Here is a 15,913-nt window from a genome sequence, read left to right as displayed (position 1 = left end):
TTCCCACTCCCTCTCCCCTTCCATTCACATCAAGATTCATTTTCGATTCTCTTTATAGACAGAAGATCAGTTTAGCATACATTAAGTAAAGATTTCAACAGTTTGCTCCCACACAGAAGCATAAAGTGAAAAATACTGTTTGAGTACTAGTTATAGCATTAAATCATGATGTACAGCACACTAAGGACAAAGATCCTACATGAGGAGTAAGTGCACAGTGACTCCTGTTGTTGACTTAACAAATTGACACTCTTGTTTATGGCCTCAGTAATCACCCTAGGCTCTTGTCATGAGCTGCCAAGGCTATGGAAGCCCCCTGAGTTCACCACTCTGATCATATTTAGACAAGGCCATGGTCAAAGTGGAAGTTCTCTCCTCCCTCCAGAGAAAGGTACCTCAATTCTCATTTATTCTTTAGTATTTAATCATAGTTGTTCCCCAGCAGGACAATGCCCCAAATCTTGGATGTACAGGTCTATTTTGAATGCTTACTCTGTTTTTCCAAACTGTCTTTTGTTGTTGTTTTAAATTCTTGAAAAAAAAAAAAAAAGTTGTGCATGATGTGCTAGGTAAAAGGAGCTAAAGTAAATAGGTATTAAGTGTATACTTGGTATACTTGGAGTTTGTTTTGTTTTTCTCTTGTTGCATTTTTCTTGTGTTTTGCTTTTGAAATTTCATAGAGGCTCCTTTAAAATTTCGTTTTTATTTTTAGGATTTTATTTATTTATTTGAAAGACAGGGGCAAAAACAGAGGGAGAGACAGAGAAAGAGGTCTTCCAATTGCTGGTTACTCCCCCAGAGGGATGCAATGGTTGGAGTTGAACCCATTCAAAGCCAAGAGCCAGAAGCTTCTTCCCAGTCTCCTACGTGGGTGCAGGGGCCCAAGTGCTTTTGCCATCTTTTACTGCTTTCCTAGGCCATAGCAGATAGCTGGATTGGAAGAGAAGCAGCTAGGACATGAACTGGTGCGCATATAGGATGGATGACAGTACTGCAAGGGGAGGCTTAGCCTACCGTGCTATAGCACTGACCCTTCAACCTTCTTTTAAAAGGGCACACTTGATCAGATCAAACCCACAAAGCCTGTTTTGATTAACACAAAGCCAACTGAGTAGAGGCTTTAACTTTCAATGCAAAATCCCTTTAGCCATATAATACAACATGATTTCTATTGTTCTTTGACTGGGTCTTCATATTTTATTGCGCCTGTGTCTGTACTGGGATCTTCATAAATGGTTCTTTGTTCTTCCCATATTCAACCTAGGTTAAGCCAAGACAGCTAGAGAGGGCTGGAATTGGGAATTTTCCTTCTCTTATGTAAGTTAAAATCTGGTTAGATTACAGTGGGTTAGGCTATGATAAAATGGTTTCCAGCGAGGGCAGGCCATATGAAGAAAAACAGTTCTATGGATATATTTTAACAAAAGCATCAACTTTTGCCTTTCCCTGCTGGAAATATAAAGGTAATTTTCTCTTGTTCTCTGTGAGAAAGAGACAGGGCTCATCAGAAGTAAAATTGAAGGTGTAGTCCACAGTAGGGCTGTGCATGCTTGGAGTTTTTAGATCTCAAATTTGCTGACACTGAACCCTCCCTAATTCGTCAATCACAGTTTAAGTTTTGGTTCTGGCTCTGTTGCTGATTTCAGCACCTGGTTTTCTTCTCCTGTAAGTTGTTATTCTCTGTCTCTGCCTGTTTGTCTCTCCAATTTTTAGGGAAATCATTTGCCTTATGAATTAAATTTTCTAATGGCTCTCAGAAGAGTTCATTTTCCTTTTGTTAAATGGAAATCAGACGTCATCATGGCCTCTTTTGAATTCTAGAAGGCACATTGAACCTAAACACCTTTCTACATTGTGCCATGGTATTACAGAGAGCTAGATTGGGGAAGTTCCCTTGGTTCAAACAGGCACCAGAGGCTGAGTAGAGGATCAGCTTATTAACTTCCACAGGCCCAGTGGAATTGCCTCCCAAGACTGAGTGTCCAACCCAGGTTTCTGACAATACTGATAGGGTCATCATCATCAGGCCTTAATGGTGACAGCATTGGTGGGTTTGATTGCAGCCTACTTGATTTAGGACCACCTATGAGGAACCTGAAATTATGCTTATGGGGAACTTGAACTGGGGTTTACATAAAACTGAGATTATCACATCTGCCCAGACATGTCGACACCTGTGAGGAACAGAGATTGGGACTTCTGCCCAGACCTGTCAACACCTATGGGGTATGAATGGGGATACAGATAACAGACTAGGACACTTGCCTTCCTTAGGTGTCTTGTTTCTCTCCCTTGTCTCTGGTTGCAGCTTGATTTCTTCTTCAATTGAATCTATAACATCCATTTCCTTTTTTTTTTTTTTTACTTTACTTCATGTTATTTTTATGAAAGGGTTCTAAAAGCATTTTGTATATCACAAGTTCATATGTAACAATTAATATATTATAATCTACAGCCAGAGTAGGAGAACACCTATGCATGTTTTCAAAGTATCCTTACCCAAAACACCCTAATAAGTACCTGTAAACCCCAAACTATATATGATCTTCAGTTACACTGTACACAATTAATTTTCAAGTTTATAATGAAGTTCTATTCAGTTCTAAAGGTAATGCCTAAAATCACAATCACACACAGACAATATTACTGCTAAAGTCTCCTAATTCGTGCATGGAGTATAGCATGTGCTCTTATTATATCAGGCATGATTCCTTTTTCTTCTTCAAGGCTATTGGAACAGAGAGAACTATTTCTTCAGTTGATCTTCAGGTAAAGCCATTGGCCACAGCCTAGGTATGCTTATATTTTAGAAGCAAACCCAACCCAATAAGACATTGATAAAATAAAGCAGAAACTGAGACTGACCAAGGGAAAACAAATCTGTATCCATCATCTTGTTCAGTCCTGGCCACACATAGATGGAGCAGAATGAGTGGTACAGACATAACTGTGTTCCCCCAAAATTCATATTGAAGCTGTGATCTGTATTTGGAGATATAGTTTTGGGTGGAAATTAAGATTAAATGAGGTCAGAAAAGTGGGGCTCAGTGGTCTTATATAAAGAGAACATTCTCTTGCAGGTACTTTCTTTTTTAATAAAGCTTTACTTATTTGAAAGTCAGAGTTACAGAGAGAGGAAGGGAAACAGAGAGAGAGAGAGAGGCCCTCCATCTACTGGTTCACTCCCCAGATGAACCTTTATTTATCAAAGATTATATAATGATTCATGTACTATCATGTAATGATTCAGCTATTAGGGAACTAGGGTGTTAAGTAAGGAGCCTTCTATTTCTATCTTCGACCATCAAAAATGATCATTACTTTTGACTTCTATGGATCATGTGGTTGACAATGTTGTCTCATTTCTAAGTTGATGAAATGTTTTGGCATAGTCTTCCAGGATTTTAGCTAGAAAGGCTTAAAACAATCTCTCAAAATTATTGTTTTTTTCATGGATTTGATGATACATTTAGGAAAATATTAGTATCCTTATTCTTCTGTTGTATTTTGCAATGAACATTGTTTCCGTTTGTCCTCGAGTGTAGTTTCTTTTTACTCTATACTTGAACTTCAGGTCTGTTGGCTTCTTGTAGTCTAGAAACAAGCGACAGTCTGTTGTCTCTGTACCTCTGTTCTGCTTATGGAAGAATGTATCCTACTTCCTTACTGTAATCCCCAGTGTTTGTTTTGCTGAAAGTCACTTTCTCAATCCAGGACACCACAGAGCTTTAATTAATACCCTTTACTAGCTGCCTTATTGATTGCTGTGACTTTTGATAATCACCTCAAGCTATTTGCCCTTGACAGTTGATTTGCAATGTGAGAGGCAGTTGTATTACTTGAGGTGCTACTCTGCACCCTCATCATTGATTTGCCTATTGGGTTAAAAATTTTCTTGTTTTTAATTGTTTCATCGCATATACTAATTTTTCTTTTCTGCTTCGACAGAAATATCCTTAGAGTTCCATTATTAGATTTTAAGTAGCTGTCACACTGCCTGTTAATTCATTCTTTTTCAGATATCAGTGATAGTATTATTATTAACTTTTTACAATATCTTATGAAATTAAGTTGTCTATTTAGTTTTTGTTTCATATTGTTTCTATTTTATTTTCAGAGTAGAAGTATATCTGAGTTGAAGAATTAAAGTTTAAGTCTAGGCAGATTGCATGAGTAAAACAGTGATTCATATTTATTGTTTGTGTGAATAAAATACAGATGGAAGGGTTTTCATTTTATTTTTGTATAGAAAAACATTTGCTATAGTCTTTTAATTATATAGACTTTTTAAATTTTAATTATATAGTCTTTATAATATAGTCTTTTAACATTTGATACATGTTAAACATACTTGAAATTCTCAGACCACTTTGTTTAGTTAAATACACCATGCTTTTCCTATAAAGAAGCATCTGAAGTTTAGTAAATTTTGAGAGTATTAAAAATTCATTTTTTAAAAAATTATTTAAGGTATATAAGTTTCATGTGTTTGATATACACAGATTTAGGAACATAGTGATACTTCCCACCCTACACTCCCTCCTGCCCAGGCTCCAGTGCTTCCCCAAAAGCTCGAATATACTGTTACTTTCCTCATTATTTATTTATTTATTTATTTATTCGAGAGGTACAGTTACAGACAGTGAGTGGGAGAGAGAGAGAGAAAGGTCTTCCTTCTGTTGGTTCACTCCCCAAGTGGCCACAATGACTGGAGCTGTGCTGATCTGAAGCCAGGAGCCAGATGCTTTCTCCTTGTCTCCCATGTGGGTGCAGGGGCCCAAGCACTTGGGCCATCCTCCACTACTTTCTCAGGCCACAACAGAAAGCTGGACTGGAAGAGGAGCAGCTGGGACTAGAACTGGAATGCATATGGGATGTCGGCGCCCCAGGTGGAGGATTAACCTAGTGTACCATGGCGCCGGTCCCTCCTCATTTTTTAAAGACTTTTTTTTTCTCTTTCAAAGATTTATTTATTTATTTGAAAGGCAGAGTTACAGGGGCCAGCGCCGTGGCTCACTTGGTTAATCCTCTGCCTGCGATGCCAGCATCCCATATGGGCACTGGGTTCTAGTCCCGGTTGCTCCTCTTCCAGTCCAGCTCTCTGCTGTGGCCTGGGAGAGCAGTGGAGGATGGCCCAAGTGCTTGGGCGCCTGCACCCACGTGGGAGACCAGGAAGAAGCACCTGGCTCCTGGCTTCGGATCGGCATAGCTCCGGCCGTAGCGGCCATTTAGGGGGTGAACCAACAGAAGGAAGAAGACCTTTCTCTCTCTCTCTCTCTCTCTCTCTCCCTCTTTCTCTCACTGTCTAACTCTATCTGTCAAATAAATTTAAAAAAAAAAAAGGAAAGGCAGAGTGGCAGAGTTACAGAGATGGCCTCACTCCTCAGATGACTGGGAATGGCCAGAGCTGCACTGATCTGAAACCAGGAGCCATAAGCCTCTTCTGGGTCCCCCATTTGGGTGCAGGGGCCCAATGAAATGACCTGGGCCACCTTCCACTGCTTTCTCAGGCCACAGCAGAGAGCTGGATCGAAAATAGAGCAGCCAGGACTCGAACTGGTACCCATATGGGATTCTGGCACTGCAGGCAGTGGCCTTACCTGCTACGTCACAGGGCTGGCCCCTCCTCATTTTTTAAAAATCTCCACTACTACAGTAGATTTGGAAGTAAATGTTCCTTCCTTATCTCTCCTCTATCCTCAAACAACACAAGTCCTTTTTAAATTTTTTCTTTCAAAATGGTAGCAAAAATTATTTCATTTGTTTAAATTTTGATGAGAGTTAAACTTGAAGCCTTTTCTTTTTTGGGAGATCATTTTCATTTTTAGAATATCCCCTCATCTACATTGATACAGTTTTATATTTAAAGATATTAAATATCAATATGTTTTTGCAAAATATGCAGACTATACATAGTATATATAGTGAAAGAAGTTTTACTCCTTCTTGTATACTGTCTTTTTTTTTTTTTTTTAAGATTTTACTTATTTGAGAAGGTAGAGTTACAGACAGAGAGAGGGAGAGACTGCGAGATCTTCCATCCATTGGTTCACTCCCCAAATGGCCGCAGTGGCTGGAGCTGGGCCATTCTGAGGCCAGGAGCCAGGAGCTTCATCCAGGTTTCCCACATGGGTGCATGGGCCAAGCACTTGTGCCATTTTCCACTGCTTTCTCTGGCCATTAGTAGAGAGCTGGATTGGAAGAGGAGCAGCCAGGACATGAATTGGCTCCCAAATGGGATGCCTATACTGTAGGCAGAGGCTTAGCTTACTGTGCCACAGCACCAGCCCCCTTATATACACCCTTCATCCCATGTATGCTACTCCTTTTAGATAACTGTGCTTCTTTATATCTTGTTTTTTTTTTCCTTTATTGCTCAAAAGATAATATATTATGTAATCTCCTTTGAAACTTTTAATTCATGATAATTTCCTGTGAATGCCTTCACATCATTTACTCAAGATCTTGCTTATTCTTTTTTTGCTGGTAAGAATTGTGTAATAGTTTGTTGTGTGTGTGCAACCATAGTTTATTTGAACTCTTACGCATTGACACGTGGGGTAATATACAATAATTTGCAATTACAAAAGTATTTTCAATAACTAACCTTCTTTACATATGTAAAGTTGATACTGTTGGGGACATCTTCAGAGTAAAATGTGATTAATGGGTAAAAAGATAAATACAAACAAGTTTGTTAGATATTGCTAGATTTCCTTTCCGGTAATGGTGTCATTATAACACCCTTATTTAATCACATTTGAAAAGTAGCATTTAAAATAACTCACAGAATGTGAGGATTAAGGCACAGATCCCATGGGGAGGGTATTATTCTACCTACCATAAGGTCTACTTGTGTATTTAATCATTTGAAGGAAATATACGTCAATTCTTCTATTTTTTCAAGGACTTGCATCATGAGTAGATATTGAATTTAATTGAAGAATTTTTTAACTATCTCTGTTGATAATCACATTATTCTTAAAAAAGATGATTTATTTATTTGAAAGACACAGTTACAGAGGCAGAGAGAGAGAGAGAGAGAGAGGTCTTCTATCTGCTGGTTCACTCCTTAAATGGCCGCAACGGTTGGAGCTGGGGCCATCCAAACCTCAGGGTCTCCTACATGGGTGTAGAGGCCCAAGAAACTGGGCCATCTTCCACTGCTTTCCCAGGCCATAGCAGAGAGCTAGATCAGAAGTGGAGCAGGTGGGACACAAACCAGTGCCTATATGGGATGCCGGCGCTGCAGGCAGGTGCTTAACCTATTATGCCTTAGCTCTGGCCCTGCTGCTGTTAATTTTGATAGACTATATTCACATAAGAAATGACATTTCATCTAGGTTTTCAGTTTCACTTTCAGTGATGTCTATCCATTTGTAATCAAAGATTTTATTTATTTATTTGAAAGAGCTTCAGAGAGAAAGAGACAAAAAAGAGATCTTCCATCCATTGATTCACTCACAAAATGGCTGCAACTGCCCAGCCTGGGCCAGGCCAAAGCCAGAAGCTACTTCTGTGTCTCCCATTTGAAAGCGGTATAAGCACTTGGGCCATCTGCTGCTGCCTTCCCAGTTAAATTAGCAGGGATCTGGGTCAGAAGTAGAGTACCTGGGGCTTGATCCTGTGCCCTTACAGAATGACATCTTGTAACCTGCTACTGCCATGATGCAGACTCTGGTGATTTTTGTTTGCTATCAGGAGTTTTAACTTGCACCATTTCTTATTGTTACCTGTGTGTTGTTTCTCTCTTTAGTTTTTGTTTACAATAGTGGTTTGCCTGTTAAATTTGGACAAGATTTTGGTTTATTAATTTACTATTTTTCTGTTCTCTACCTCATTTACTTCTGCATGTTTTGAGTTACTCATGTTTCCTTTATATAGTTTTTGCTCTTTCCTCATCTTTTAGAATAAGGAATTTAATTCATTTATTTTCATTAGCACTGATGTATGTGTTTAGTACTTTCCGTTTTCCTCTGATTACTGCTTTAAAAGGATTCTGTATATGCTGGTAAGTAGTGTTTTACTTTACTGAAAAAATTCTTTTTCAGAATTTCTGTAGTTTCTTTTGGTAATTCTTTTATCCAAGGTTTCTTTAATGCCAGCTATTTTAATTTCCATGTAGAACAAAATTATACTATTTTTATTTATTTCATTTTCAATTTCTGGTTTTAGTGCATTATAATCTGTGGGTTGTTTGTAGCAATTCTACTTTATAGACCCACTGATGTTTTCTTCATATTCTAATCTATAATCAGTATCTGTGAGTATTCTTTGTGTACTTGAGAAGATACATTTTCTTATTGGTGTGAAATTTTTTTATTTATATGTATCTTATTGATTATACTCTTTATTTTTTTTGTATTCTTCATTACTTTTTTCTCTGCTTGATCTGTTTCGTACTGAAAATGGTTATTAAATTCTTTTATTATTAGCGGGTTTTATTTACCGGGCTTCTTTTTTTCTCCTGCAGATTTTGTTGTTATTTGGTATATAAATATCTAAAACTGCTATCCCTTCATTGTGAAGTATTGATTTTAACATTCTAAAGTGTCCTCACTCATCTCTTTTGTTTTTGTCTTGAATTTCACTTTGATATTAGAATTACAAGTCACGTACTCTTACTGTTCCAATTTTCCTGATGAATCTTTTTTCATTCCTTTAAGTTTAGCTTTTTAGATATGCATCCTTTATGCAACATTGTCACTGAGTTGGGTTTTGCTTATGAGTCAATGCAAATATTAGATTTCTGTTAATAAATGAAGTGCCTTATTGAATTTGATTGATAACAGCTATTAAGTTCAGGCTCAATTTTCTCATGTAGTAATTACAAAGTGTATAAAGTTGCATTTACTGCTTACAGTGTGTACAATGTATTTTAATTAATTTTTAAAGTTTACACATTTCATGTATTTTATATATACAGATTTAGGAATATAGTGATACTTTCCACCCTATCCTCCCTCCCGCCCACACTCCCATCCTTCCTCTCCCTTCCTGTCAGTTCCCTCTGTCGTTTCCCCATGAAGACGGGGAGCGACATAATGGTGCCGTGACTCGGATAGGAAACCTAGGAGGGAAGAAACGGGAAGAAGTGGGAAAATATTGGAGAGAGAGACTAGCAAAGAGCCTAGGGAAAAGCCGGACGGAAAAGGTACCGGAAGAAGCTATTGAAAGCCTAGGCATAGACTCGGATACGGATTATGGCGGGGAAGCTGGGAGAAATCTCTAAGGTCGAAAGCGAAAGTGAAAGCTAGAACAAACAGACTCGGATACAGACTGTGGGGAGAAGCCGGGAGAAATGAGAGGGGAATATTGTTGTTGGAAGAAAAGTTAGGGAAACATACCGGGTAGAGAAAAATGTTAGGGAAATTGAAGCCGCGGGTGCAGGCTGAAGCGGAGATGTAAGCTATTTTGGGATTCTTCAAGTCAGCCCGGGGAACAAGGGGCGAAAATCTGGAACCAGAGGCGGAGACGTGGGCCAGGTTGGAATCCGTCAGATTAGCCCGGGGAACTTGGACTGAATGCCGGTGGTGGAAACGTGAGCTGGGCTGTGTGACTCGCGGAAGCCGCCGCGTGAGAGAGAGCACAGGGCGTGAATAGATAGGGAGCGCGGGGCTGGCGCAAAGGCTGTGGTGCGGGCGCGAAGGGCGTGGAGACCGAGGAGCGCGTGAAGCCCAGCCGCGCAGAGCCGGGAGCCCGCTGCAGGGCGAGCGCCGGGAAGCCGCGCAGATGAGAGAAGCGCCGGCTGAAGCGGCGCAAAGCCGGGAAGCCGCCGCGGGGCGGCGAGGCGCCGAGAAGCAGCCTCAGGGCGGGCGCCGGGATGCCGCAGGGATAAGAGAAACAAGTTTAGAAGTAAAATGAGAGAAATAGGAATGCTGGTAGATAGAAGTAAAATAGGAGAGATAGGGATGCCCGGAGATAGAGAAATAGAGAAAAATAAGGCCTCCCCAAACACGGCAATGAGAGAGCTTGGATTCGGTCTGCCTGATTAGACGATAAGTACCTGCTGGCGGCTAGCAGCTTACCAGCTGCAGGTCACCGAAGACAGGCACGTTATCAACACCAATAAGGCCTCCCCACAACACAGCAATGAGAGAGCTTGGATTCGGTCTGCCTGATTAGTAAGACGATAAGTACCTGTGGGCGGCTGCAGGTCACCGAAGACAGGCACGAATTAACATCAATAAGTCTTCCCACATTACGGCAATGAGAAGGCTCGGATTCGGTTTGCCTGATTGGTAGGGCTTGTAAGCACCTGCAGGCAGTTCTAGCAGAGTAGAGCATGCGCTGCAGGGCACCAAACACAGGCACGCATCAGCGCCTAAAAACCTCCTCACAACATGGCGAAGAGAGAACCCAGATTCGGTTTGCCTGATTGGTAGGGCTTGTAAGCACCTGTGGGCAACTCTAGCAAGCAGAGCAGAGTGTGTGCCGCGGGGCACCGAAGACAGGCGCGTATCAATGCCAAAAATAAAAAGAAAGGGGGATCTGTGGGGAGCAACTGGGAGCAACTCGGACTAGACTAAGTTACTGGAATTAAGACTTATTCTATGCATCTGCTCTCCCACGATATAGCGCTGGGGAGGAGTAAACTTCTACACAGCTGCCTCCAGTTCAACCAATAAACAGCAGGACCTGCTCCTGATTGGAGGAGAGCAGTGTACTCGGCGTGTGGGTAGCAGAGTTGGGATTGGTGGAAGAGGACTATAAAGGAGGAGAGAGACAACATGCACCAGGAACATCTATCTGAAGGAACACCTGTGCAGCCCCCGAGAGAGCCGGCCAGCGGTGTGCCGCTCCCCCGCAGAAGTGGGGAAAGTGGCTAGGGGGAACCGCCCTTCCACGGAGGTGGGAGGGACGGTAGCCAACCTGGGAAGAACCAGCAGCAAACCCGGGGAGGGCTGAGCAGACAAAAGAACAGCGCAGGGTCCTGTGTCGTTCCTCCATGAAGAGGGGGAGCGACACCCTCTCAATTTTTACAGTTATCTACTTTGAGTTAATCATAAGAATAATGCTCGACTAAGTTAGAGTTCAACAAATGGTAAGAAGAAAAACATTGTTCCTCAACAGTAGAGACAAGAGCTATAAATAGTCATCGAATCTCTAAATGTCAATTTTATTCCTATACATTACATTTTTTGGTACTCTTAGTTACCACAGATCAGGGAAAACATATGGTATCTGTCTTTTTGGGACTGACTGACTTCACTAAGTATAACAGTTTCCAGTTACTCCTATTTTGTTACAAAAGACAGGGTTTCATTCTCTCTATATACATGTTCATGTGTGTATTCATATATGCATATATATATATAGCTATTGTGAATTGAACTGTAGTGAACATGGGGGCACAGATAACTATTTCATTTCATTTGGGTGAATTCCTGGGAGTGGGATTGCTGGATGATAAGGTAGATCCATTTTCAGCTTTCTGATTTATCTCCATACTGTCTTCCACAATAACTGTACTAATTTACATTCCCAACACAGTGGATTAGGGTACCTTTTCCCTCACATCCTCACTAGCATTTATTGTTCATTGACTACTCTGTGAGAGCCATTCTAACTGGGATGAGATGAAACCTCACTGTAGTTTTGATTTGCATTTCCCTAATGGCTAATGATCCTGAAAATTTTTCATGTATATTGACAATTTGAATTTTCTCTGTTGAAAAGTGCCTGTTCATGTCCTTTGCCCATTTCTTAACTGGACTGTTTGTTTTGTTGTTGTTGAGTTTCTTGAACTCTTTATAGATTCTGGACATTAATCCTTTATTAGTTACATACTTTGCAAATATTTTTAGCCATTCTTTAAGTTACCTCTTTTTTGTTGTGTGTTTCCTTTGCTGAGCTGAAGCTTCTCAAATTGATATAATCTCACTCCTCTGTCCTTAATGTGCTGTACATTGTGATTTAATGCTATAACTAGTACTCAAACAGTATTTTTCACTTTGTGTTTCTATGTGGGTGCAAACTGTTGAAATCTTTACTTAATATATGCTAAACTGATCTTCTGTATATTAAGAGAATTGAAAATGAATCTTGATGTGAATGGAAGGGGGAGGGAGAGGGAAAGGGGAGGGTTGCGGGTGGGAGGGAAGTTATGGGGGGGGGAGCCATTGTAATCCATAAGCTGTACTTTGGAAATTTATATCCATTAAATAAAAGTTAAAAAAAAAAAAAGAATTATTAACGTAACAAAAAATGATATAATCTCGTTTGTCTATTTTTGTCTTTATTTTCAATGTTTCTGGGTTCTTTCTAAAAAGTCTTTGCCTATGCCAATGTCTTACAGAGTTTCACTGATGATATCCTCTAGTAATTTGATGGTATCAGGTTGTAGATTTAGATCCTTTATCTACTGCAAGTTAATTTTTTATAAGGTGTATGGTAAGGGTTCTGTTTCATATTTCTGCTTGCAGAGATCCAATTTTCTCAACATCATTTGTTTAACAAACTATCCTTTATTCAGGTATTGCTTTTAGCTTCTTTGTAAATTTTGGTAGATTGTATGTGTCCAGGAATCTTTCCATTTCTTCTGGATATTCCAGTTTGTTGGCATATAGCTGTTTGCAGTAATTCCTGGTAGTTCTTTTTTTATTATTTCTGCGGTATTCATTGTTACATCTCCCTTTTCACATATGATTTTATTCATTTGGATCTTTTCTGTCTTTTTTTTTTTTGTTAGTTTGGCCAATGGTGTATCAAATTTATTCAAAAAACAGCTCTTAATTTCACTGATCTTTTGTATTATTTTGGTTTCAATTTTGTTTATTCTCTAATTTTAATTATTTCTTTACTCCTAATTTTGTTTATACTTTGTTGTTTTTCTATATCCTTGAGATGTATTGATAGCTCATTAATTTAGTACCTTTCCAATTTCTTGATGTAGGTACCAATTGCTATGAACTTTCCTGCTAAAACTGCTTTTGATATATCCCATAAGCTTTGATATGGATTTTGTCATCTTCATTTGTTTCCAGGAGGTTTTTTTTTTTTTTTATTCCATTTTGATTTCTGTGTGCTCTTTCAAGGAATGCCTAGAAGATTGTTCTGGGTGTGGTCTGAGAGCTCTGGGCAGTGCTCTAATATGGGGTATCCAGGATAGCACCCAACTTGGACATACTAGATCTCTATTGTCATCAGAGGGAGGCTCTGATTACCTATGTTGGCATAATCACAGCCTCACCTCCTCTCTTCCAAGGTGGTCAATGCTTGGGGTTAGCCCACAGTTGGTGCAGCACTCAATTGTGCTGCCACACAAACTGCACAAAGGATCTGCATGTTCTTCAGTGTGAGCACCGATCCCTTGGCAATGACCTACCCTATGCAATCAGATATGTGCCAGATACAGTGATTGCTCAGAGACACAGTTACACCTTGCACAGAGTTCCCATAGTAACAGCACAGAAAGCTTTCACAGTCATAGTGCCCAGATGATCTGCTCCATTCTGCTAGCCTGTCCATTCTGCAAAGAGAGCAAACATGCTCCCAGAGCCAGCCTCCTGTGGGTAGTTTGAGGTCCAGACCTTCCTGGAGCCTGTGATATGTTGAGTGCTTGGGGGTACCTCACAGTCCTAAGTGGATGCCCAGCCTTCTGTAACCCTCCCAGCCAGACTCAGAGTATATTACACTGATTTTTCTCTCTGGTAAAATGCTGTGATCACATGCACACTCAGGAGCCACCCCTATCTCCATCTGTGGTGTCAAAATGGCACCTTCTGCCTGCCAGTTGCCAGGTCCCCTTGTGGTGGGATGGGGAGAAAAAACATGTTTTTCTTTGGATTAGGTGGGTACTCTGTGACATGTTGGGGCTCCAGGCTGGACTCAAAGATGGTATGGCCCACAAGGTTCTCCCTCCAGCAATATCAGCAGTGGCACAGGCTGCCACAGTCTGCTCTCACCTCGCTCTCCAAAAGCTGGCATGTCTTCCAGTTCCCAGAGCAGGGATCATGTGTGGTATCCGTGGTTGTTGCTGTTCCACACTACTCCAAGGCATCCTTCTTCCTTTTGCAGAATTTCTGCTGTAAATTTCTCTCCAATTCTCTTCTGCAAATGCACTTTCTCTGTCTTTTTTCTGCTATTTTCCAGTTGTCTAAAGCAGTATATCTTTTCCCTATTCAGCCATATTGGAATCCTATAATGTTGTATTTACTGATTTCTTTATTATAAAAAAATTAGCTTTTAAAAATTATTTATGTAATTTATTTCAGAAACAGAGAATTTCCAATCTACAGGTATACTCAGCTCCTCAACAACCCTGCCTGAGCCAAATCAAACCAGAGTCCACTAACTCAATTCAGGTCTCCCACGTGAGTGAGATGGTCCTAAGTCCTTGAGCCATCACTTCTTACCAGGATGTGCATTAACAGCAAGCTGGGGATTGGGAGAAGAGTTCTGACTTAAACCCAGGCACTCTGATCCATGGTATGCAGATGTCTCAAATGCCATCTTAACTTCTAGGCCAACTACCTGCCCCACTTTTGACTTTTTAAAATGTACATTTTTTACTACTTAGGAATTTTTGTATTTATTTTTCAGGGTTACCTTAATATTTAACACTTTATAAAGTACCTAATTCCCTTACCATTTCTAACCTAATTTATCAGTGTTTGTTATGTCAGTTTTAAATGATTGCCGCTTACTACCTATAATTTGCTTCTTCTTTCTCCATTTTCTCTTCTTCTTTCATATTTTAGGAGAATCCTTTCTACTTTGTAATATTTGCGTAATATTCTCCTGCTCATGACCTCACTCTCATTGAACTAGGGTCTTAGTTCTACAATTATATATTTGAAATGCTTAAGTTCGGTCATTTTGCCAAACCTTTCCAAGTTACATTTTGTTGGATGAAGCTCAACTTCCAGTAGATTCCTGGGGAAATTAACAATACCTGATACATCCTGAATTTAGGGAATTCAAAATCTTTGAATTTTTGGTTGACATTTTTTCTTTATTCTCTTTGAAAATACTACTAAACACAGCTTTGATTTGTATATTGTTTTTGAGAAGTCTGTTATTGTTTTCTTATTTTTTGCTTTCAAGGTATTAGGTTTTTCTGAAAACATGATTTATTTCTTTAATTTTAAAAAATTTTTTTTATTTTATTTTTTTGACAGGCAGAGTGGACAGTGTGAGAGAGAGACAGAGAGAAAGGTCTTCCTTTGATGCTGGTTCACCCTCCAATGGCCGCCACGGCCGGCGCCCTGCGGCCGGCGCACTGCACTGATCCGATGGCAGGAGCCAGGTGCTTATCCTGGTCTCCCATGGGGTGCAGGGCCCAAGCACTTGGGCCACCCTCCACTGCACTCCCTGGCCACAGCAGAGAGCTGGCCTGGAAGAGGGGCAACCAGGACAGAATCCGGCGCCCCGACAGGGACTAGAACCCGGTGGCTGGCACCGCAAGGCGGAGGATTACCCTAGTGAGCCGCGGCGCTGGCCTATTTCTTTGATTTTTAAAGTTTTTTTTTTTTTTAATTCAACCAAACTTTATGTCTTGCTTATTTTATGCAGTCAAAAGAGTCTGTCTACTGGAGACACGCAGAGCCCTAGACTGATGGAACCTACATCTCAATACATGCTTCCATGAAGCAGAAAATACAACAAAATACACATGGGCCTATCATGCCCTTTGTTTCATTTCCATTCATGTGTCCAAAGATCATGACACGCCCTAAAGGGTGTGGGGGAAGAATTATACTTCTACCTCATTCTTTTTTTTTTTTTTTGTGCAAACTTTTTTTTTCTTTTTCTTTTTCTTTTTTTTTTTTAACTTTTATTTAATGAATATAAATTTCCAAAGTACGGCTTATGGATTACAATGGCTTCCTCCCCATAACGTCCCACCCACCCGCAACCCTCCCCTTTCCCATTCCCTCTCCCCTTCCATTCACATGAGGATTCATTTTCA

General features: G+C 40.2%; 1 protein-coding gene across 7 annotated transcripts in view; it reads left to right on the top strand.

Moving 5' to 3' along the window:
- The window catches only part of THSD7B (thrombospondin type 1 domain containing 7B), a 985,451-nt gene that overhangs the window by 332,185 nt on the left and 637,353 nt on the right, over positions 1 to 15,913 (top strand). The gene's annotated exons all lie outside the window — the stretch shown is intronic.

This window comes from Oryctolagus cuniculus, chromosome 3, assembly GCF_051225735.1.
Source record: "Oryctolagus cuniculus isolate XC-2025 breed Fujian yellow rabbit chromosome 3, ASM5122573v1, whole genome shotgun sequence".
NCBI lineage: Eukaryota > Metazoa > Chordata > Mammalia > Lagomorpha > Leporidae > Oryctolagus > Oryctolagus cuniculus.
Note: the sequence above shows the minus strand (reverse complement) of the source record. Positions and strands in the feature narration are given on the sequence as shown.